This window comes from Macrobrachium rosenbergii, unplaced genomic scaffold, assembly GCF_040412425.1.
Source record: "Macrobrachium rosenbergii isolate ZJJX-2024 unplaced genomic scaffold, ASM4041242v1 171, whole genome shotgun sequence".
NCBI lineage: Eukaryota > Metazoa > Arthropoda > Malacostraca > Decapoda > Palaemonidae > Macrobrachium > Macrobrachium rosenbergii.
In genome coordinates, this window is record NW_027100729.1 from 2,841,896 (window position 1) to 2,867,870 (window position 25,975).

At 40.7% G+C, this 25,975-nt stretch overlaps 2 protein-coding genes across 5 annotated transcripts in view; one reads left to right on the top strand and one right to left on the bottom strand.

The window, feature by feature from the left end:
- Positions 1-25,975, top strand: part of LOC136838168 (uncharacterized) — an 864,161-nt gene that overhangs the window by 807,196 nt on the left and 30,990 nt on the right. Inside the window, exon 3 of the mRNA XM_067103042.1 lies at positions 21,870-22,581. The gene's annotated coding sequence lies outside the window, so the exon portion shown is untranslated. The remainder of the gene's footprint in view (positions 1-21,869; positions 22,582-25,975) is intronic.
- The window catches only part of LOC136838188 (zinc finger and SCAN domain-containing protein 31-like), a 298,878-nt gene that overhangs the window by 41,909 nt on the left and 230,994 nt on the right, over positions 1-25,975 (bottom strand). The window contains exons 1-2 of one of the 4 annotated variants that reach the window (XM_067103071.1): positions 19,387-19,574; positions 17,553-17,689 (exon numbers count right to left, since the gene is read on the bottom strand). The exons of 1 other annotated variant lie outside the window; for it this stretch is intronic. The gene's annotated coding sequence lies outside the window, so the exon portion shown is untranslated. Of the gene's footprint in view, positions 1-1,361; positions 1,535-17,552; positions 17,690-17,930; positions 19,575-25,975 lie in introns of those variants that run through there. 2 more of the 4 variants (XM_067103070.1, XM_067103068.1) reach the window with 2 other exon arrangements.

A 25,975-nucleotide genomic window follows, 5' to 3' on the forward strand; every position in this document is an offset into this window, starting at 1 on the left:
GGGTATTCCCACCTACCTGGCGGTAGTTACTGCCCAACCACCTTGCTCAAGAGTTTAACGTCCGTTTCCAGCCTACGCTTAAAGTAATTCCTAATGTAAAGGACCGAGTTTGTATATCGTGTTGGAACAAACCTCATTTACAACCATTTTGGTTTATTTTTTTAAGGAGTTTCGAGTGACTTTAGGTTTGCTTAGTGACCTAGTTTGATCAAGTTGAGACTTTTAGGTTTTTTCAGCTAACATAATGTTTTTCTTTACTAGTTTTTCTCTTCATTCACTTGAAAAATCCCAGTCTGACACAGTCATGCCCTGGGCCACAATGACTGCACGACAGGCCATGCACAAACAAGAATCTGCAACGAAACTGGAAGTCTAACTTGTCAAAATCCTGCCAGTTGGTGACTGAGATTTTTACAGCTTTTGTTCAAGTTCTTGTCTTTTGTTTAAGTTTATGATATTTACTCTCTTTTGTTTATAATGACATTCATCCCCAAGGGACTGGTACAAAATGCAGCACCCATTTTGCACAAAAACTGATAAATTACCAAACCAAAGGGGCATGGTAGTAGTCTTCAATTTTACCCTAATTCTGAATAGGAGTCATTTTTATGACAACCAGTCTTCAAATGCCAAAGCCTCTCCTATACCCTCAAGCCTAACCTTTCGGTACAGGCCTGGGTAGGTTCAAATTCACCTTGGCAAAGAAACTGCAAAGAAAATTGGCCCAAATCAAAACCAGAAACTCCAAAAAAACCAGCTCAATGAAATTAAACGGTAATAAACAAAGGCAATAATGACTCCTGGCCTAACCTAACCTGGCTCTGAGCCCAAGAGCCCAAGAGGCCTGGGAAGGCTTCCATTTGCTTAACCAGAGGAAACTGAAAAGCAAATGGGTCAAAATGAAACCCAGAAACTTCAATAAAATCAGTTTTATAAAATAATAAAGCTAATACTGACTCCTAGCCTAGCCTGACCCAGTCTAGCCTTACAGAGGCCAGGTTATGCTTTCCATACCATTGAAACGACCGATCCCAAAGCAAAAGCGACCCTAAGCATGGAAGAATGTCCCTTCGCCGTGTTTAGTACTGGCCCGGGGTGGGGGGGGGATGTTAACCCATACGTTAACATGTTATTGAACCGTTTGAAGCAGACTTATATACCCGAGCTCTGTCTTGTGAAGATGGATGGACCTCCGGGATGAATTACAGGTTAATTACACAGTTAAAGGTAAATTCATAACTTAAATAACGGTTTAAATCGATTAAATGCCACTTAAAATAGACCCGACCACCGTCACCTTGACCTTGAGAGTGACGGGAAATGCCTCTCTTCATTCAACCAAATTTAACTCAAAAACTCACATTTCACCCAAATTTTAACTCGCCAATTCAACCTCAATCATTGGTGGACCTCGGTCGACCTTCAATTCGATCATTCAGTCGATACTTCCGGTCGAAATCGATTGATTTCTGTGGTCGATTCTCTGGCGACAGAAAGAAGCCCAAACCGTTTGTTGATGTTGATGTTGACAGTCAGTGACTCTTTCCACCCAACAGGATTAGGTCCTTCATTGGAGTGGTTCCTTTTGGCTTAAAATTGACGTTTCTGGCGTTTTAAATCGATGTAAATGTAAAATGTACATTTTAGATATATTTAAATATAACACTGAGTTTTTCTTTTACTTATAAATGTCGATAATGAAGCTTTTTTTGGGGAAATCACTATTTTCTACCGTACATGTTAGGTTTATGTAGTAATAGTAGGCCGGATTTGGCTTTGAAACGGCTCCTCCTCCTCCTCCTCCTTTTGTCTTTCTTGTCTCTGTAACACCATCAATCTTGTATAGATTCTTTCCTGTTTTCAATTTATTCTTTCGTCAGTTCTGTAAACAGAAGTACAGTATTGGCCATCAATTCCTCTTTCTTTTCTTGATATGGCTACTGAACAAATCTATGTTTCTAATGCCACTACATATATGGTGGGCATTAGAGTAAGAAATGTTCTTCTAAGTTTTCAGTTTTTTTTCTTCACAGCACAAACGTTTTGCATCTTCCCCTTAAGCCTATTCCTATCTTTTAATCCCAGCATTGTTCTCTCAGTGTCATCATACCACATTTCTTCTCTTATGTTTTCTTTATATTTTTCTGTAGATTCTTAATGTTGTCTTGTCATTCATTTCTCTCTCCCACGCTTTTCTGTCCCAGTGATTCATTATTTATTTTAGCTGCTTCCCTTGAAGCAATTCAATTTTACTAAAGCTTATGCTTAATTCTTTAAGAAACCAAGTTTTCTTGCTTTTATATTTATCCATGGTATCTTCTATAGGAGCCTATTTCCACCACTTTCAAGTGTGTTTCACATAGAGTAGTCTGTTCTCCATATCTCTTGAGTGGCAGGAAGGAAGGAAGGAAGAAGAGGCCCCTATTTCTGATCTTAACGCACAACTTGCTGTGTAACTTGGTGCTTTCAGAATTGTTCTATATACTTGATTGTCTACTCTTTGTAGTTATTTTACGATTTTCTCGTCTTAGAGTTTCATGACTTCCATGGCTACATGAAGGGTGGCCTCATCACTAATCTGTAGTGATAGCTAAGAATTCTGAATATTCTAAATGTTAACCAAAATGACGAAAGAGAGAGAAAAAGAGAAACCTTCCATTGTTAGACATTGATAGTTAGAGAAGAAGGGAGAGAAAGATTTAGAAGAAACGAACACAGAGAGAGAGAGAGAGAGAGAGAGAGAGAGAGAGAGAGAGAGAGAGAGAGAGAGAGAGAGAGAGAGAGAGAGAGAGAGAGAGAGAGAATTTCAAAACATCTCTGTGTTTTGGCTATACCATTACCACAAGGCCAGAACTCAGGAACAAAGATTTATAAACTAGCACTAGAACAGCAAAACCGTGTTGTGATTAGAACAGCAAAACACCGGTACGTATTATGATTGTGTCGTGGTTATGAAGCTATTATGACTGCACTTAATTGAGTTAGTAATCAAGAGGAATTCGTAAAAAAATACAAGGTAGCCTTGTATTGGAATAACAGCCAGAAAAATTCATAATTTTGGTGTTTTAGAAATTCCTTGAGGGAGGTACCATTCCAAAAATAGGGCGTTTCAGGTAATCTGCATGACCAATTGACATCAATGAAGGCGGGACAAAAGCAAGACTCCCCGCCTATTAGGGCTGGACGATCTTTTCCAAAAGTCATTGAAAAAGGTCCAGTTGACTTAGAGCAGAGCAGAGTAGAGCAGAGAAGAAAAGACAGCAGAGAAGGAGCAGCTAAGGCACAAAGAAGAAGGCATGAGGTTGCAAGCCTCACCACTTGTGGGTTGATATAAGAAGACAGGCTCACATTGACTCACCCTATATTTTGTACTGCATATCACCTTGTACTTCTATTGTAAAGCTATTTCTTTGGTGCTAATGAAAAAAACCCAATTGTGTCTTCTTAAAGCCTCCTGGGGAAAACTACGCTACTACATAACAAAGTTAGAAAGATCAACATCTATGAAGAAGTAATCTTCTTAAACGAACAGCAGATATAAAGAGAAGAATAATAAATAAATGAACATTACATAAATGGTGCCAGGTGAAGTGGATCCAAAAAAAAGAAGACAAATAGTGCAGTATAAGGCAGTGTGAAGGACACATACCAGAATTTATAACAAGCATCGGCAAACAACAACCAGTGGAACAGAAACAACAACCAAAACACACTAGTCAAAACACTGTAGAGTATCCAGCCAGGTAACAACAACGACAACCGTGTGAACGACTGAACGTTCAAATACAAGTGAACATCTGAATGTCTACAAGTGAACATATCCTGAAGGCAGGGTCCACAGCGTATCCTGAAAGTCTACAGAGAACAACTGTGTGTTAATAATGACTGACACACAACCAAAAGGTAGCGAACAAAGTGTCTACAGAGAGCAACGAATACGATGCGGTCGCAGAAGTGAAAAACAGTTGATGAAACCACAAGAGTTTACAATTGGGAGACGGCAACAGAAAATACGTAAGTTGGAAAGTTGATTCTCTCAAAAGTTCTCTCTCTCTCAGTGAGTGTATTTTTTTTATAATCTCTCTCAAAAGGTATAAGACTTTTATGATTATTTCTCTCTAAAGGTATATCGATGATAATTCTCTCTCCACAATATTTTTTTATCTTCTTGATTTTTTTTCTGAGGTTTGATAGATAGGAATTTTTAATAACATACAATGATTTTCATGAAACACAAGTAGCAATAGCAATAACACTAATCCTATTAACAAAATTCAATTTAGAACAATGGCGCAAGCAGCAATCATGGAAAGTTTAAATCCTGACAAAATTAGATTAGAATCATATTCTGTGAACGGATGATTAGCGGACACAGACAGTCGTATCTCCACAAATAGAATAACAGATGAAAGAACAAAGATAAACGAAGCCTTGCTTTTGGTTAGTTCAGAAAAGTGTGAGGCACACGCAACTTTGAATTCAGTTAGATTCAACAACATAACCACATACGCTGAGTTTAAAAGAATCTGCTTATCAGTATGGGAACCAGTGAGTCAAAGTGATGCCTTATATAACATTAACAGATTCATCAACCAACATTACAATGGGAAATCACTAGCAAACCTTCACACTGATATCGAAGAGGCAACACTCAAAGTGATAAAAGACTTACGAGAAACAAACATCACCATAGGAGGTAAGAATGATTTTGGTGATACAGAAACTGATTTAGTCAGTTTGAGATATGTGTTAAATTACTTAGCATTTGGCACAATGTATAATGCACTTGGAGAAAAGGAAAAGAGGGCTTTCAAGAAAGTCAAAATTGATCCTAAAAGTGATTGCCTTACCGCTTTAATAGCAATGAGACAAGAAATTCAGAAGAAAGAGATAGGTTTTTCTATGGAATTTGTAGGTTAACTGAAACACAAAATGAAAGGAAAGGCAGAAATACCAATGAGTCATATAAAAGAAATAATGTGTACAAGGATAATTCCAGACAAGTAGGGAATAGACAAACTTCCTTTCAGGGGAGCCATGCACAAAATACTAGCAGAAAGTGGAATCCAAACCAGAAGGGAAGACAAAATCAACCGAGGACTAGACTATTCCACCGTCCACCCATGAGATATCGTAATGGTCGATATCCAAACATAAATAACTCAAAACCAGAGAATTATGCAGCTCAAGGAGCTAGACCAAAAATAACATGCGAAAACTGCGGATATACAAATCATTCCACTAATGAATGCAGAAAGCCTAAAACCTGTGCAGTTTGCAAAAAGATCGGGCATTTAACTAAATACTGTTGGTTCAATAATAAGGAAGCCAACAGAGAGACTGTAAAGATAAATAACAGTCGCCCAAAAATAAATAAAGCATCTAACCAGTGACAATTAACACCTCTACAGAGAAAAGAAAGGGAATCACTTCAAGGAGATGGAAGAGAAAAGGAAGAAAAAGTTACAATGGGAAATGAAGGTTCATCCACATTTTCCTATTTACAAAAAAGTAATATTTTCCATGAAAGAGGAAGGAACAAATAAAAAGGATCTACCTATAAAAATTCCAATAAATGGAAAGACATGCACATATTTAGGCATTGCAGAAACTCAGATTCAGAGTCAAAGTAGAGTAACAGAAGGAGTATCAGGGAAACAGATTAAAAGTCTAGGGAATGTGAACCTAGAAATTGATATATTATCACATAAATTTACTGAAAGTTTCCTCGTTTTAGAAGACAGATTTTTTCCCGCACAAGTATTATTTTCATTTAAATCAGTGAGGTGATGTGGAATGATATTAGATTGTAGTGAAGGCAAGATTAGCCTGAAACAAGATAGTTTTACGCTTGACGAAGAAAAGTTTCACCCAGATCTGATCAATTTGTCTGAGACAGTTTCGACAAGCAAGATGAACATACAGGAAAGACACATAAGTAACCATAGCAAGCAAGATAAAATGAAAATAGATAGAAAAGAGGAATTTCCGCGATCCCAGAATACAGAATTGTTGAGAAGTGCACATCTCAACAATACACATATCAATGATATATACTCCAATATCAATAATTACTCAGATATGAATATTGGGTGATCACCAAAACACTGAATCTAATGAAAATCAAGGCACCTATACTTATGATTCAGCAATGAAGTAATGAATTATGAAGGAAAAATACTAATTGAAGTATTACTCTTAGATAAAATTAATAAATCAGACATAAATAGTATAATAGAAGTAACAGAAGAAACCACCGGAGATGCAGAACTTTGCTATTTTTCAGACACAAAAGAAGAAGAAATATGTTGTGTTAGCACAGCTGATGATAATAAAGTACAATTTATACTCAATAGAGCAGTAACTTTGTGTCCAAAATGTTTAACAAAGATATATTTGAGATCAAAAGAGGATGTAAGGGATAAAGATATTCTATTATTGAATGATGAATTGCCAGATTTTGTCAGAATGGATAACTCACTCGTCTACATGAATGGTGCTAATTGTGAGGTTAATGTCCAAAACTATTCAGACAACAGACTAACCTTATACGCAGGTATTGTCTTTTGCATGGGAATTCCCATTAACAATCCTTTAATAACCGTAGAAGAAAAAGCATTTTTCTCTATAACTGCCCAAAAATCTCAAATAAGTTCAGAAGTAAACAAAACAGATTTTCCCGAAAATAGACACAAGCTAATTCAGGTGTTAGAGAAATACAGAAATGTTATAGCTGCAGAAGGAGATAAACTAAGAAGAACAAATGCTCTACAACATAGAATTGTGTTAGATGGTGGAGCCAAGCCATTTTTTATTCCTAATACAGATTACCAATAAGTGAGAGACCCATAGACAAATTGATAGAGGAAATGAAAGAAGATGGAGTAGTAATTCCTTCCAAATCTCCTTATAATTCTCCAGTGTTACTTGTTCCAAAGAAAGATGGTAGTCAGAGACTCGTAATAGATTACAGGGAGTTAAATTCCCACACAGTTCCAGATAGAATGCTGATGCGGGTAATTCAAGATTTGTTAGCTCAATTAGGAGGGGCCAAATTATTTTCATCCTTAGATTTGCTTAGTGGATATTGGCAAGTACCTCTAGATGAAGAATCAAAACCATTCACAGCCTTCAGCACTCATAAAGAACATTTACAGTTTGAAGTAATGCCATTTGGACTAACATCAGCCCCATTAACATTTGTCAGATTGATGTTACAAAACCTATGGGATATAGAAAATGTTGAATTATACTTGGACGATGTAATCATTTTTAGCAAGGACTTAGAGAGTCATCTCAGAGCATTAGAACTGGTCCTGGAGAGATTAAGAATTGCAGGACTAAAAATAAAATTAAAGAAATGTCAATTCTTGATGAAATCCTTAGTTTACTTGGGTCATGTAATTAGTGAAGATGGACTGTGCATGCAGGCAGGTAAAGTAAAAGCAATAGTTGATTACCCAGCTCCCACTAATTTGAAAGCATTAAGAAGGTAGGTTATTATAGACCATTTATAAAGGGTTTTGCTACTATAGCCAAACCTTTGACGGAACTAACAAAGAAAGATATTAATTATGAATGGAAGGATGAACAAGAAACGGCATTTCAAACAATAAAGAACAAAATGACCAGGAACCCCGTTTTAGTCTACCCAGATTTTTCCAAAGACTTATTTAGCTTGTGATGCCTCAAGTATAGGGCTAGGAGCTGTATTGTTACAAAAGGCCAAAACTAGAATGAGGGCAGTATATTATGCTAGTAGAGTTTTAAATCCAGCGGAAAGAAACTATAGTACCACAGAAAGAGAGTGTTTAGCCTTATATTGGGGATTAAAGAAATTTAGACATACTTTTAGGTCATAAAATTAATGTGCTTACTTATCACAAACCCATTTGTGACTTATTTAAAAAGAGAGCCTTTACTAATAACAGGAAGTTCAATAGATGGTTCATTAGCATATTAGAGTTTGCCCCAGAATTCAGATATATTCCAGGGAAACACCTTAGTAGATGCATTATCCAGATCTCAGGAAGAAACAGAAAAATGCATTACCACTAATACCTTTTGTTTTAGTTGTCAGGTCGTAGATTTAGATCTAGAAAGAGTGAAAATACAACAAGAAAATGATGCAGAAATCAGACAAACATTAGGACAGTTAATGACAGATGAGTCCTTAAAACCTGATTTTCACTTAATAAATGGATTGTTGTATAAAAAGCCAACAGAGAAAAATGGTTGTTCTCGTCTATGCATCCCAAAAACACTAATCAGAAAAAATTTAAAACTAACACACTCATATAAGTTAGCAGGACATCCAGGAATTCAAAAGACAAGCAGAATCATAACTAGAAATTACTCTTGGCCACATTGCAGTGAAGATGCCAAAAACTTTGTACAAAACTGTATAGTTTGTAATCAACATAAAGGTAACGTAAATCTTAAAGCTCCACTTGAAAAATATCCATCAGAATTAAATCCATTGTAAGTAGTCACTGTGGATTTTTTAGAACAATTTCCAACCACTATCAGAGGAAATAAACAAATACTAGTTTTCTTGGACTATTTAACTAGATATGTAGAAATTGTACTAGTAAGAAACAGAGATGTCACAAACAGATCTATAAGATGTCTCCCCCGAAGCTTCCACAGATCCTCGCACACCTGCGGATGAAGAGTGCACTCCGTGGGGAGCACCTGACTGCGACAGCTCAACCCGTCAGCAAGGACATTGAGCTTGCCCTGGATGAACCATGTCACCAACTTGGTCTGATTGTGATTTGGCCATAAAAGGAGGGTTCTTGCTGCTTCGCAAAGGGAGAACGAATGAGTCCCCCCGTGCTTCTTGATATATGTCAGGGCCGTAGTATTGTCTGAGTGTATGGTCACTACTTGATTGCAGACTACAGGAGCAAAATGCTGAAGGCCCAGCCGAACTGCTGTCAGCTCCTTGAGGTTGATGTGCCAGTGAATCTGCTCCTGGGACCAAGTTCCTGACACTTCTTGGGTGCCTAGAAGCACTTCCCAACCCACATCCGACGCACCTGCATAGAAGTCTAGGTTGGGGTTCAAAGGAAGAAGGGACTTCCCTTCTGAAAGCCTGCCTTCTGACTTCCACCACCGGAGATCCTCCTTGATTTCTTGAGATATTGGGAAGACGAATGTGTCTGGATGAGCTTTCCTGTCCCAGCTGGCCCACAGATAAAACTGAAGAGTTCTCATATGTAGCCTTTCTAGGGAAACAAACTGCTCCATGGAGGCTAAGGTACCTACAAGGCTTATCCATTGGTTCGCCGAACAGGTTTGGCGGGCGAGGAACTCGTTGACTTCCTTCAGGTATGACCGAGCTCTTTTGGGTGATGAAAAACCTGAAAACTCTGAGAGTTTATCATCATCCCCAAACAGAGAATCGTCTGTGATGGAACCAGCTGGGACTTCTGAAGGTTGATTAGCTGACCCAACTCTTCTCATAAACGAAGGGTCTTCCAAAGGTCCTCCATGCACCTCTCCTTCAATGGTGATTGAAGGACCCAATCGTCTAAGAAGAGGGAGATGTTTATCCCCATCATATGAAGCCACTTGGAGAACAGAGCAAGGACTCGGGTGAACACTTGTGGAGCGGTTGAAAGACTGAAGCATAAGGCTTGAAACTGGTACACTCTGTTGCGAAACACAAAACGCAGATATCTACTGGTTTCCGGATGTATAGGGATGGGGATATAGGCATCTTGCATGTCTACAGTAGTCATCCAGTCACCATGGTGAATGGATGATATGACAAAGTGACTTGTTTCCATCTTGAATTTTGTCTTTTTGACAAAAAATTCAAGGCACTTATGTCCAGTACTAGCCTCCATCCTCCTGATGCCTTGGGGACTACAAAGAGACGGTTGTAAAAACCTTCTGACCTGACCTCTTCGACTTCCTCGATGGCTGACTTCCTAAGGAGGGCTGAAACTTCGTTGGAGAGGGCCGAATACTTCCCAGATCCTACTGAGTAGGCAGCCAACGTGATGAGCTTGTTGACTAATGGGGGCATCTCCCTGAACGGGATGGAACAGCCCTGTTTCAGCACTGACACAATCCACTCTTCCGCTCCTCTTGCGCTCCACCTCTCCAGTAATGGAGGAGCCTGGTTCTTACTGGCGCATGGAGGAAAGGGTCCTCACTTCCAAGCAGCGAAAAGGGAGCCCTGATCAACTTCACCAACTTCACCTTCATCCTCCGACGAAACAAGGGATAGAAGCAAATCTTGATGGCCTGGGCTGAAGAAGGAGGCTCTCTCTTGAGCAAATGTAAGATGTCTGCCAGCTGACGGTGAATGGGAGCTAGCAATGAGTCTGTTGTGTCTGCATAAGGTGTCTGAGCTGGAGCCTTGGACACTGAAGGGTGGTAGGGAATTGAAGGGTATTTGTGCGATGCCAGGCACTCAGGCGTAACTGGAGGAACAGGCGTTAGAGGGTGCTAGTGGGAGCTTGGGTGCTCATGAGATGATGAGAAGCTTTTCGGAGCAGATGAACACTTGGCCTCACACACAGGATACTCAGGAGAAAAGTGTTCTGGGGAACCCCATAAACTACAAGAAGGCTGCTGCAGGGGCTCATTAAATTTCTCATAAGGCACTGGAGGGGAGCGGACCGTGTCCACCGCGATTCATCGCTGAAGCGCCAGCGGCACCTATTCTTGGGGCTGGAAGCCTCGGAACTCAAGTATAGCCTACTCGCTTCCATTTGGATGCCTTTCCAACGGCTATCCTTTGCCGCGACCTGGGAAGTTGCTACAGGTCCGACTGAGGCGACGATTGCCCGTGGGCAGACCCCACCAACCTCCCTTAAGCCTCTGGTATGACTGCTCCCAGGTGTAGGGGAGTACACCAGTGACCTTTGCCTAGGAGCAACATCAGGACGAGCAGCCGCCAACTTCAATGACACTTCACTATCACTAGCACTTTTTTCCACTTTGTCCATGGGGACACGCACCGAAGCACCCTGCTGGGTCACAGTATCCACAATTAAAACCATTTTGACATCAAAATTACGTACAAGTTTCGAATCGAGGCTGGCAAGGGGGTTAGGTTCAGAAGTGAGGGAGCCGGGTCAAGGAGTAGGCTGAATAGTGGGAGAATTGGGGACAGGTGACACAGTGGGAGCAGGTGCAGGTAAAGCAAGAATATCATCATCAGCAGAACTGACTGCTCTGAACATTCGTCACATGTTCGATCAACTGAACACTCTTGTCCCCTACATTCTACGCACATAGAGTAAGAGTCATGTTCTCTTTAGTGAGCCTAGTATTGCAGCCTTTGCTCCAATAGCACAATCTAGCAGCGCCAGAGTCCAATACACTAGGCTAAGCTTAAGTCTAAGCACCGTCTAGGTATATTAGGTCTGCCGACTTGTTTACCAAAATAAGAGTGATTTGCGCATGACGTCACGCGATAGAACGTGTGTTGCCATATTTCCCAAGGCGGGTGCCAGTTTCCTTTTATGCTCCTTATTTCTTCACAAAAAGGGTAGTTAAACATCAAATTCCTTAAAAACACCAAAAATTTTTTCAGTAGAAACATATTTCATAAAACAAGTTATGAAAAAAACTTTCTTAATCTTCTCATTTTTTTTATTTTATCGCTCGATTTACTCTTTTTATCCATCTCAACTTTCTTGTTTGGGTGTCTCATCCTAAAATAGACACAAAGTTTTGCAAAAAAAATTAAATTACTTCACTGGGAATTTTAACATTTGTTGATTTCATTTCAAAAGCAAACATTTTTATACAATGTTTCCCCTCCCTGAGACTTTCTCCATGAATGGCTTTGAATACATCTCTCATAAAGCTTGATTGTGAGAGAAAAAATTTTGGACGGCATATACAGTAGAGTTGACTATTGTTAATTTTACTGATCCAGAAACTTTGGCCACTTTGAGTAAAGTGCGTGTCAGTCGCCTTTGGCCTAAATGAGGATAGGGGACTGAAATTTTTTAGCAATGTAGCCACCTATATATCACGAAGATTCTTCTTCAATTACATCAGATATTGACTTTGAATTATTTGCATCAGCTCAAAAACTTGTAAAGTCTCTGCTGAGCGAGTTTTCTATGGTGACGTTCCATTTTCTTTGCCTCTACAATTCGTCACACCTGGCGTGACGGGTCACGCAGACCCAGTCATTTAAACTATGTACTGTATATAATTATTTACCTGTCTCCAATTTGTATATTATGTATTCTTCTTTCGCAGACATCAGATTGTACTCAACTCCATTTCTGTCCATTTTCATGATTCAAAGTGTATTCGTTCACTGTATTCATTTTTAAATATTATCGACCTCAGGTCACCCTTGTTCTCACTGTGTTCTGCGGCGTGACGTCAGTCTGCTGCTATATAAGCCGCTTGGGTCACCAATAAAGCAGAGTAAATTTTCCCTGCTCGTTTCTTTTGCACCTCTTAAAAACTGGCCATATCCTCTGGAGTGTTTTCAGGATTAATATTTGATGCACACCTGAATTGGAAAGCCCATATACTTTACATAAAATCAAAATGCAAAAGGGTGCTAAGTCTAATTAAAAAACTATCACGCACAAATTGGGGAGCTGATAGACATACTCTTACCATACTGTATAAAGCAACAGTGTTATCAATCATTGATTACGGAAGTGAAACATATGGTTCAGCGCCAGAAGAAGCACTGAAAATATTAGATCCAATTCACAATGAAGGACTAAGAATATGCACAGGAGCATTTAGATCCTCACCAGTCTCCTCAGTGCAAGTCGAATGTAGCGAACTGCCACTGTTCCTCCATGGAGAGTTCATAACAATGAAAAGTGCATTAAGAATCAAGGCAAGTGATTCACCAACAAAAAATCTATTTGATCTAAGGGATATAATTATAAACAATCATCCTCTTCCTTTCCCAATTAGAGCTAACAGATTGTTTGAGTCACTGAACAAAGACATACAAGTACCTTCAGCAGTGAAGTTACCACCCCATTGGGCTATGAATAAAATAAGGAGTTGCACTCAGTTGAAATATTTATCAGAAGTTCCTCATATACCCCAGAACACCATAGACAAAAACCATAGATCATATAAGACAAAAACGTTCACATTATGCGATTTACACGGATGGGTCTAAATCACAACATGGAGTAGGATATGCAGCTATATCCCAGAACAAGTCATATCAATTATCTTTGCCTAATAATGCCTCAGTCTTCACAGCAGAGTTGTGTGTAATTGCAGTAGCCATCAAAATCATAAAGCAAGTATCATTCAATAATTTTGTTCTTTTTAGCGACTCAAGAAGCACTATAGAAGCCGTTCAAGGTTACTACTCAAAAAATAATATTGTACAGGAAATTAAATATGAACTCCAAAAATTGTATAATAATGGAAAAATATTGAAATACAGTATGTTGGATCCCTGCCCATATATGGATTAAAGGAAATGAAGAAGCTGATAAAGCAGCTAAAGAAGCAGTCCACATGGCAAGTGCAAATGTAAAAATCCCAATTAGTGATTACACAAGAGATATAAAAACAATTATTATAAATAAATGGCAAAATATATGGAACGAGGAACCTATAAATAATAAATTGAAACAGATAAAACCCAGCGTTGGAAAATGGAGCTCATCATGTCAGAGAGAGAGACACACACACAAGTAATTCTGACGCGTCTGCGAATAGGCCATACTTGTTTGACACATGGACACTTGATGAACAGTCCACGTGGCCCTCCTCCCGAATGCCCAGAATGCAAAGTGTTGATAACAGTCAAACGTGTTGTGCAACTGTCCAAAATATAATCAACAGCAGACTTATGAAACCGGAGATCCGAAGTGGGACAAAGTCCTTCTTCTTAGCTCCAGAATTGTCCACAGAACTGCAGTCAGCCAGACACTTCCAGGCCAGAAGAATTCGTATTCTGTCGAGGCAGGGGAGAAGCTTGGTGTCTCAACCTGAATGAACTCCCTCTCTGAAGAAAAGAGTTCATCTGGTCGAGAACGCTCTCAGAAGCAAGGACAGCGGCGGCCCCCGACACTCTCGGCCCCTTGGGAACTGCAAGGGTTGCGAGTGATGAAGATTATTCATTGGGGGATTCACAGTCCTGTCCCAGGGACCCTCGTGCTGATGAATCGGCCCGAAGTTCTCTGAAAAACAAGGGCGATCGTAACTTGAAAGACCTTCGCTGCTTCCGAAGCGAGAAACACCTGTGCCTCTGCCCTGGCAGGAGCCTTGACAGATCCAATGAAATCCTCCTCAGCTACCTGGTTGTACTACAAGACAATTGGGGAACTGACACCCAAAGCACACCAGGAAGCCAAACTCCGAAGAGCTCTCTCTGTCCGTCTCGCGCCTCTTGGAACAACCAAGAGGAAAAGGGAAAAGGTGAGGAGAAAGAGTACCCCTACCTGTCCTGCCAGTAAAACCATCAGGAGAGGCGGACCATGGGCGATAATCAACCGAAGGAGATTACTGCTACACGAGGGAAGAAGAGCGCTTGTGCCGTGACAAAGCGCTTTCCTGGGAAGGGCGAAAAAGTTCACTCGAACAGAGCCGAGAACCCGATTCAGAAAAAACTGAGTGGGGCTGAGCCGAGCCGATCGTGCGAACGCGATCTAGACTGGGAGGTATACGGTGGACGGGAGGCAGGCGGGGCGAGCCGAGCCATTCTAATAAGCACGACCAGGGGCCGAGCCGAGCAAGCATACACAATCGGAACTGGACAGGGCAGAACTCGTCTGCTGTGAACTATTGCTAGTTTCTCGAACTCTAAACTCCTTCGAGGCCGAGGCCCCTCGAGAAGAAGGTTCAAAGGGGAACTCTGTGTCTGCTATCCTGCATGTTCGAACCTAAGGTTCAAGACACAAGAATGAAACCCAGCCGAAACTGAAGCAGCTGGCAGGCAGTAGACACCTGGTGTCTCGGCACCCGGCACTCTCGCTTGTGTTTCAACTGTTGCTTTCAGTTTCCTAAGAGATCGAAAGAGCCAGGCACAGAACCAGTCTTAAGAATTCCAAGACTGGCAACGATGGCACGGCCTCTCGCGACCCCGGCCGACCCCACAGGAGAATGCCCCCCGCCCGAGAAGAGCCAACGAGAGAAACTTCCCTTAGAAGTCCCGCAACTCCAGAATGGAATCTCTTCCCTGTTCTTCTGGTGTTCAAACCGACAGGATCGAGACACCAGGCTGGGAACCCGACCGAGCACTGGCAAGCACTCGCAGTGCCTGTGGTGCTGGCGGGAAGGGCTGAGACACCTGGGTGCCTCGGCCTTTCTCTCTCGCAAGGCCGAGGAAATTTCTCCATAGATCATACTCGATATTCCATAGAATCTCGAAACTCGGAGCGACTCACGAGCCCGAAGCAGCCCCATCTTAGAGGTGGAACCTGGGACTCGGAACAGGATCACAGACCGAGGTCAGTGCGCCTGCGGCTCCCGAAACACAAACCCACGGCTATGCAATCGGTTTCCCTAACCTCGTGAAGAGCCAACGAGAGACCCACTGGAAGGAGGCAGTCCCTATACGTCCAAGGCATCAAGGGGAAGAAGCAGCCTTCCTCTCCTTCAGCCGACGGAGGCGTGTCCGATTCCCGGGACCCCCTTGGACCTCGGGGGAGGAAGGTAAGTCACAGCAGAAGTCGAAATCGAAGATAAGATGAAGAGCTACTTCCACAGGGTGGCTTCCTTCACTGACATCTTCTACAGGATGGTGGACACAAAACATGGTAATCTCCAGGGCAGTCAGGCAGGAACACAACGTCACCAGGAGAAGCAGCAAGCATGATCAGGACAGCCGATGCAGGAGCTACGGCAGCGGTTCGGAAGGCAGGAGCTACTGCAACGGCCAGGAACATCACATGAAAGTCACCAGCAGTGACAGGAACGATCAGGACGGCTGCGGCAGGAGACCAGGAAGAGCCGCCCACAGACTGTCGTCGACTTAACAGGAGCGTAACACAGGGAACAGCAGGAGCAGATGGACCACAGATATGCCAGAGGCATTGCCACAGCATACATGAAGGCCAGCAATGACAGCAATAGATCCACATCGGCAGGAACAGAGTCAGAACGATCCCAACATGGAATTATGTCATCCAGCCAGGTACTGTGGTTGATCCCAGGGCAACACTAATGAACGTTGGGACTCCTTCATGCGAGATATCCCCTGAGATATCCAGCCAACTACTGCTGTGTCTGTGATGCTCACTGTCAACCTGAAAGAAAAGCAAAGATGATTAGAGAGGGAAACTCCTCTCGCTACGAAGGGAATTGCCCTATGCAGCGAGAGGAGGTACCCAAGAAGAGGTCGCCCGATGCCCTTCCCCTCATGGTCTTTGCCCGACGAGCGAGCGAAGGGGGCGAAGGAGAGGGATCTCTACCAAAGGAGAGAAAGGAAGAACCTACGGGGAGAGAAAAGGACAGAGGGGAGGTCACCAAGGGGATCCGTGAAAGAGTAACTTACAGACGACGCCTGCAACCTCCCACCTGCCCCGCAACTCTCTAAGCGCAAACGGCGAAAACAACACTCAGTACATGTAGACAGGAAGTAGTCATGCCCTCGTATATGGAGAGCTGAAGCCCAAGAAGGGAAGCGAACTCTTACGTCCCGATCAATGTAGGAGAGCTTAGATACTATGTCCCAATCTAATATTTCTGATTGTACAGGGGAACGCCTTCAGTAACTAAAATTCTAGATAAAGGGCTACTGGATAGAAGCATTACCACTCGGTTACGCTTCCTTTAAATACGCCCTTGGCCATCAACCCAAGACAGTGCAGGGGAACGACAGCTATGCAAGGTTATCACAAATCGTGGGTTTGTGTTAATAAGTATCAAACACGTGTAATATATACACAAAAATATATTTAGATCCCACCAGGATGATAAGAGCTTAACGACAGTCAGGCAAGGAGATCCGAAACCATGTCTGCAACGCATGACGGCTGAAAGTAAACTGGAATGGTTACATCCGGGCAGGCAGGTATTCCTGCCTACCTGATGGTAGTCACTGCCTAACCACCTTGCTCAAGAGTTTAACGGCCATTTCCAGCCTGCGCTGAAAGTAATCCCCAATATAAAGGACTGAGGGTTTGTATATTGTGTCAGAACAAACACTTTTTGGCATTCAGTGCAAATGAAAGGCCAGAGTCTCTCCAGTATGAATTTTCATGTGTAATTTCAGGCTACTCAAACGTGTATAACTTTTTGGACAATCAGAACAAGTGAATGGCTTCTATCCAATATGATGTCTGATGTGGATTTTGAGACTTTCAGAATGAGAAAAACTACTTCGACATAAAGAGCAAGTAATTGGTTTATTTCCTGTAAGAGTTCTCAAATTCACTATGGTAAAAAATTTCTGGTTCTGCCTGTACTCCCACATAACATACGAAGGTTCGTATCCTTGGGAATAAATGATTTCCTTTTTTTAATTCTGATGCCGAGCTAAGCCTAAACAATCAGAATGTTCCTAACCTCAAGAGTTAAACATTAAACCAAACATGAACAACAATACTCATAAACAAACAAATAATCTTTTAAATACTTACAGAAAAATAAAATGGACAGCGGTCCTAACACGTTCCCAACAAAACCAAGAGACACACTTCCTTCTTGATGATCAAGTACTGCAACTTCGCTTTCTGAGGACCTCTGACCAGTCTGCATTTGATGCGTCTCAAATACTCTGCAAGATAAAGAAACATCATTATAAATATACAGGAAGTGTATCAGGCTTGCATTAGTATACAGGCATTAATGTTTTCCTCAGTAACAATCAATATACAATGCCTTACAAACTAAAGTAAACGCACTATATATCCATAAATAAAATAATTGATGTTTCATGTGACTACAGGTCTCTTTTAAACCTGTTTCATTGTCCTATTTCAGACCATCTTTAAGGACAAATGAACAGTCCAACTGACCTGACTGTATACCCTGCTCCTATAATGGGATGCTGCATTGAGCATTGTGGTGAACAAGGAGTCTGTCGTATGGGCAGCGAAGTGTGGTGCTGGCCCAAAGAGAAACATTTGTCAAGGACATTTAGTCAATAAAATGAAAGAAGGCATTTTAATACCAGGCCAGCTGAAGGGATATCATTTTCCTTTTCCTTTCCATTCAACCTTCGGCTGAAAACCCTTATTACGGACAGAGTCAACAGACGTTAATAAACCCAAGAGGGCGCTAAAAGGGAAATCAACCCGCAGAGAGAGAGAGAGAGAGAGAGAGAGAGAGAGAGAGAGAGAGAGAGAGAGAGAGAGAGAGAGAGAGTTACAGGAAAACGTGACAAATACATAAATACAAGGGAGCAGAAACTAAACCAAAACTTCCCGCAGATACAATATCATGCAAAACTCTCCCACAACCTTAGCCTAGCCTAGGATATATTAGGTAGCCTAACCTGGCCTGGGATATATAGGGTAGCCTAGCCTAGGCTATATAGGGTAGCCTAGCCTAGGGTATATAAGGTATTCTAGCCTAAGCTACAGTGGCAACCAATCATATCCAATCTGGCGCTTCTTGAGGCGACCAGGGGATCCTCTCCTCGGCTGAAAATGGTGATCATACTCAACCTAGGCTGACAAATGCCACAGGAGGAATGAGAACAACTAACGTCTTTAGGGGTCACCCTAAGGTAGGTTAGGCTGGGACGTCTCCCCTGTGGCCTAGCCTAGCCTGACCAGCCAACGATGGAATTAGGGCAATTTTAAATACTCAAAAGGGTAAAATTTTACAAGTTGCCAATAAGACTCCAGCCAGCCATTTTTGCACGAAAAACCATTTTGAGTTTTTCATGCAAAAATGACTAAGAAATAATAGGGCACTAAAAGAACCTTAAAATACCAATATAACTTCACCAACGGGTGTTGACTGGTTACAATTTTGCCGTATTAGCTATGGAGGGGAGGGGTATTCTTACCTTATGAGTCGTAAATTTTCTAATTTTTTTATTTGTCATTTGCGAATAGTGTTTATGGGGTTCAAAATAATGAGAATGAAGAGCTCTTTTCAAAAATGTAAGTTACAATTTCATAGTGTGTATTGGCAACTTATAAAATAATACCCTCAAAAGGGGTATCCGTCCCCTGAAAGCCATGATATTATCTATTTCCTAAAAAAACCTAATTTGGGGTTAAATTTTGGGCCCTACATCGATCCCCTGAGGGAGGCTTCGTACATCAACCGGTCAAGACCAGGTATGACGGAATTTGGGCAATTTCAGTTATATAAGAGGGGTATCCGCCCCCTTGGATCCACGATACCTATCTGCTTCCCTAAACCACCTAAATAGGGGTTAAATAACCCCTTCTACATCGATCCCCTGAGGGAAGCCTCTTTGTACATCACGAGGTCGAGACCACGAGCGCCGTCACTTACGTCTGAGAACCCCTTATTTATTTCCGTCCCGCGACGCAAAACCGACGTCTTTTGTTTCAGAGAGATCAAGGGATAACTGTAGATGGTCAAAATGCGTCACTACGACGCATTTCCGGCGTCGTTGCGACGAAAACGAGGCGGAAATAAGAAGTTTTCCCTCAAATAAGGGAGAAGACAAGTCAACGTCCCTCAATTGAGGGAGAAGAAGAAACGTAAACAAACCGAGGGTGAAGTTGTAGTATTATTAATAGGCTGGATCTTTCTTTGCAACGGCTCCTCCTCCTTTATTCTTTTCTTTGTGTCTAAATTTTTCTGTCTATATATATATATATATATATATATATATATATATATATATATATATATATATATATATATATATATATATATATATATATATATATATATATATATATATATATATATATATATATATATATATATATATATATATATATATATATATATATACAACTATACAACTTCAAGGCATTCAACCAACTCCGATAACTAAACTTTTCATTATTATTAATTAATTATACCTTGATGTCACCCATCCTAAACACCTCTTTAAACCTTACATTATCATATCATGCTCATAATTATAATTATTAATATATGGAAAGGGAGCCTTATCCCCGGCCAAGAACACCTTGTCTTCCACACGAGTGTTAGTAAATGAACACTTGATACTAACGTCCACTTTATAGTGAACCACAATCCACTACTCTTCGAAATACCAGAGTGCGAATAATGAGTATACAGTAATATATTTTATATATATAAAATGCTGATTTTGCAAGTGTAATATCGCAAAATAAGGTCATATTTATGTCAAAATGTTTTAAATGCAATACGCTGAACTAGCGCATTTGATTTTGCTTTGTTTCAGTATAAGATCAATTAACATAATATTATATATATTACTAAAATTTAAAAGAATACATTATATTGTTTTGTTATATAAAATATTCCGAAAAAATGAAAAATTGAGCTCGAATGTTAGCTCAAAATTTTGAAAACTTTGGCAGGAGTAAATCATTGTATTGTATCTCAAAAAATGTCATTTAAATTTGCTTTATTTTGAGACAGAATCGATAAAAATAGAACATTATATATTATAATATTATTTTAAATACTAAAATAACATTTATTTTTTTAAATATGCAGAATTAATGTTAATTTTACGTGAAATACTCGGGATATAATACTCAAAAAAGGCGCCAAACGCCACTTTCTCTTCTTTAAGGCGCGAAAACACGAAGACTCAGACGCCGCTTTGTTTACATTCCTCTCTGAAATGAGAAGAAGACGGTGTCTTATGTCGTCTTATTTCTCCGTAAATTAGCTGATAAAAGCTTATTTAAGCTTATTATATACTTGATTATGCTTGAATATACTTAACTGTACTTGGAAAAGAAGATTAATAAGTACTTAGACGACGTGGGAGGAGGTTAAATAGGCAACGGGTGAGTGGCTCTTGACGGTGCAGAGATGGCCCTGCATATTTTATATATATTATTTTACAGCATAATATATAATTATATTTCATAGAATCGATTTTATATGTATTTTTATATTTTTTTGCAACTTTACACGATAATTATTCATCCAAACCTCATTCATTAAATGTGGTTAAGGCAGGCCACTAATTTCCAGTACCCTCCTGTGGGGGTATTGAATGCTTATGGGCAGGGAGGACCCTAAGGGGGCTGGTGCCCTAGGTTAGGTTAGGCAAAGGTAGGGGTAGTCGTTGGTGATTTGAAATCACTGCTACAGATGGGTAGCCTTGGCCAGTCTCTCTCTCTCTCTCTCTCTCTCTCTCTCTCTCTCTCTCTCTCTCTCTCTCTCCTGGCCATGTCAGGGCACGGTGCCCTAAGTCAGGTTTGGAAAGCAATTTATGGCTAGTTCAGTCTTGAAAAGGTTAGCTTAAGGTTATTTCGGTCGGGTCGTACCCTGTGCCCAAAAATGTGTTGGAACAACGAGTTAGTTCCGTCAATCTGTTCCAGACACCAGGTGTTACATGGGGAGGTCCAGGGGATTGGGGGCGGGTTGTGCAAAGCTTACTACAGTTGAGGGGTAGCCTGGGCCAGATTGCACTGGCTCTGAGTATAATTTTACTGTATACTTTATACTTTGTTACATTTATATCCTTAATATAAAAATCATATTATAATCTAGGCTATCTGTCTTTTATGTTTTAAAATTCAGATCCAAATTATAGCTGGAAAGGTCACGCAGCCTGGCCTAGGCTACCTTAGGCTACCCCATAGTTGTAATCGGCATTTCAGAATGAATGCAACCTAACCTGACCTACCTTGACCCAACCTAAGGTCAGATGTCGTGCTCTTACCTGGCCAGGGAGGGGGCTTTGATCCCCTTAAGTAAGCCATGATTCCTGTGGCTGCTTACTACCCCATTCATTCATTCCCATGAGACAGGTGCTAACCTCAGCCACTCTTGAGAGTGGGTGTTGTATTAAGATAAAATATATCCTTGTCAGAATCGCAAGAATAGTCATTGGAAATTTATGGTTTGTGTAGCCCAGCCTGTATCCAGTAACGTCACTGAATCAAAAAGCTCTAGGACTCCACAATCTCTCTGTTATTCCAGTGCCGCTTGCAAAGGCGATCTGTTGCGCAGATAGGTTCTTGGGCTAACCATTCCCATCTCGCCACACTTTTGAAATCTACGACATCCTAACCTATCCCGTGGAATGAAATGGAGTATGAGGTTTCGGCCAAAGGCCAAGCACCGGGACCAGTGAGGTCTTTCAGCGCTTTGATAAATGAACATGATTTTGAAACATATAAAAAATATTCATTTATACTGGAACACACACACACTCATAAGATACTTTTACGCAGGTTTCACACATGCAATATTAAAAAAGATGCTCAATGATTTAAAACAGAAAGCCGTATAGAACATTTTATCAATTTGTACTTTTTAAAAGCTTCATAAACAGTAATAATTATGTTAATGATATAAATTTAGAAAAACATATATAAAGTTGTACAAATTTGTATCTTTTAAAAATATCATTTTAAATTTAAGCGTTGCAATTCTTGTCCAAAATTTCACAAAGGTTTTTTGCCTTGCAGGTGATGTCTGTGGCGCTTACTGTGTTAAAATTCACAAAATCCACTAGCGTGTGCTCCACTGTCAGACCAGGACCACAATGGACACACACAGGTATGGTACTTTTCTCCAATAAAAATCTATGATCCAAGAATGTTTGGCCAATTCTGAGGCAAGAAATATCTTTCATAGCCTCTGATTATGTTGTTAGATGAAGGCCGAGGCTGGATATTTGCTTGAATCTTTTTGTATTTTCTATTATTCAGGAGTGAGGGAGAGCCCCGCCTCTCTTGCCATACTTTTCTTATGTACATTACTGATGTGTGATGGGTTTCATATCAGCGTGAGGCACTCTCCTGTAGCTGACAGCATTTTCCAGCGATGCCAATGTGACCTGGTACCCTACAAAACTAAATTACCAAAGACTTAGAGGCCAGGCAAAATACCAGTTTTGCAATTTAGTTAAAAGATGACCACAAATATTGCTGTCATCAGTAGATTCAGAAGCATCAGTGAATATTTCAAAAGATTTTTTGATGTATCTGATTATGATCTACAAATCTAGCTTTTATTTCCTCATCAGAAAGATCCTTTGAGTCCTGGGGCCATCTATAGTGGTTCTGTTTTTTCTTCAGTTAATGATTTATCCTCAACCTCTTCTAAAATTCTAATTTGCAGGGGTTTAGGTAAATTAGGCTCATTAAATTGATCTATAATACACTAAGTTAGAATTCATTTTAGTTTCACATGCTGAGGAATATATTTGGCAACCGTAATCAAGCTCTGACCTTCCTAAAGTCATAATAGCGTTTAAGGAAAGACTTTCTGTCTGCACCCCAGTTATAGCTGGAAACCACTTTCAAAATAGAAGCAGGAAATCTGAAGCCGTTGTCATCTTATCACTGTGGTAAAGCATTTGTAGAATTTTGTAGAAGTTGGCATGCATCAGAGGAGTCATAATGAGTTACAGAAATGGCTGAGGTCATCTACATACAATTAACACTTGAGTGGCTCTTGAATGACTTCTGCTATGCAGTAAATAGTAATGGCAAAATATGCAACATTCAGTAGACTTCCTTGAGGAACTCCCTCCTCTTGAATGTATGAACTAGAAAACAGGTTTTGACGGAGAAAAAACCTCTTTTTAGTAGCTGCTGTGAGTCCTTAAAGAAGTTACACTCTCGTGGTCCCCCCAGGGCCCCATAAGACCGACCAACCAGTTACAAAGAATTCTCTTAGAGTTGGTCTTGGCCAGAATAGTGCTTGTTGGCACAGTGACAGAATACTATAAAGGACTCAGGACAGGCAGGCTCTGTCTTTTGTAGGGGCTTTTTCTGTTAGTACACAATTGGTGCAGTATGATGGGAACAGATTTGGAGGTCATTAAATGAAACTCTGACTTTCTTCAACCTACTTTTACCTTAAAATAACATTACAGTGGTCTGAAGACCTTCAAACAGAACCCTGTCCCAATTTTATTTATACTGTATTTGCTATGGTTTATTGATTACTGTATCATTTAATACTTATCAAAACAATCTTCCTGTACCTAACTTAGTACTTCCAATAGTCAAAATATTATGTACAATCTAAAACCTGTTTTTTGATAGCGTACCCGCTGTTCATCCTCAAAGGCACTTACTGAGGAAATTGACAGTTGACAAAATGGCTTAGCTCCTAATAAATAAATTGCAACATCCCCTATTAAATTTTGGTCCGAGGTATAGTCACAGGTTGTTAACCATTTTCTTTACTCCGGATACCCATGGGGTTTGGCAATAAAGAACAGGAAACGATACATGTAACCAATATGCACTGTATTATTCTTGTTGTTCGAAGGTGGCTTACCTAATTATGTTGGGTCTGGCGGCAGGATTTTTGTGCCTTCACCAGTTCAGGAATACTGTCCGATTTACTCACCTTTTGGATGTCATGCCACTTGGGAAATGAGTAAGGGTCGCCTTTTAATGAGGGCCACTAAAATGATTCTCAGCCCGTGTAGAGAGAGTGGTTTGTTCGTGCTAAGGTGTAGGAAAATAGGACTACTGTATCTGGGATTTTGCTGTGACGTCTAGGTAAACCTTAAGTGCTTGAACCGGGCGTAATATTTTTTATGAAATACTGAGTTCCTTTGTCAGAAAAGGGGATTTGCCCTTGAAAAAGGTCCTCATTCTCAGCCAGGAATGATAGGCCAGGAGACAGCAGCAAATGATAACTAGGTGTATGAGTGGTGCAATGTTGTCCTGATGCCAAAGCAGTCAAGAAGAAGACTGCCTTTTGGAGCAGATGACTGGGGTCAGAGAACCTCATTCAGGGACCAGGTAATGGGAAACCTCTCAGGAGCTGACCTTTGCAGTGCAAGAGACTGGAGAAAGGAATCAACAATTTCTTTATTAGAATCAATTCCAAACCGTAAGGCAAGGATTCTGCCAATGCTGCCTTGTCTGCCATCATTGTTGAAATAGCAAGGCACTTGATCTCAAAAGATAATGAAATGTAAAACTGTTTTATCAGATTTCAACTGGGTTCTCAGTGTGGGGGTAATCTAACTGCATTCCCCATACAGACTTTTATGTTGGGTAGATGAAGTCTGCAGTTTGCTGTAGGTACTTAGCAATGTTGGGCAAATAATCTTCACAGTAGACTAGATTTAAAATTCTGTGTGACGGTCGTGGCTCGGAAAGGAGGATGCGTAGATGACTTCCCTTCCTCCTGTCTGAGGGAGAACAACAGACAGCAACATAATCTATTCTATTGCAATACACTCCCTGAACACCTGAATTAGCCCTGGTTACCTACCAGCCTGAACTATATCCCCAACTCATTACCCACGTTACCAACACTTACAGGAAAATCTTGTCAAATGAGTTATCTAGCATACCGTTGGCAACGCTGCTGCAAGTCCCGGCTGTGTATGGCCGAGATCCCCAATTGCTTTTTGTTCGCTGTGCTGCTAGGACTTGTCCTACATCAGGCGAATTTTTGGTTATAAGCCCGACCCCATATTTTCGTTTTTGGATTGGATAACGACTTGGACTGGTTTTGATCGCCCCCTTCTCTCCTGGATTGTTCTTTTCTCTGGATTTTTGGACCTTCTCTCCCGTTTTGACTTGACCTGGCTTTGGATTTTGAAATGGATAAGATGGATAAGACACCACCTTTGGACAACAACTCGGCTTCCACATCTGCTTCTGCCGTGATGACGGAGATCGCTACCGCTGGAGAAACTGCAGCCCATCGTTCATGCACCACCTGCAAGAAAAGGATGAGTACCCTTAAAAACGACAGACATTCGTTGTGCATAAATTGCAGGAAGGTACAATGTAACGTCACATTGCGATGTGACGAGTGTAGGTCATGGTCGATAGCACAGATGGTAGATTATCTCAAGTATAGGAAATCATTAGCTTCTAAGAGTAAACGTAAGGATTCAGCGGTAGAGACTCAGGGTTTTGACAAAGAGGCTTTAGAGTCAGAATTATTTAGGAAATTAGAAGACAAATTGTCA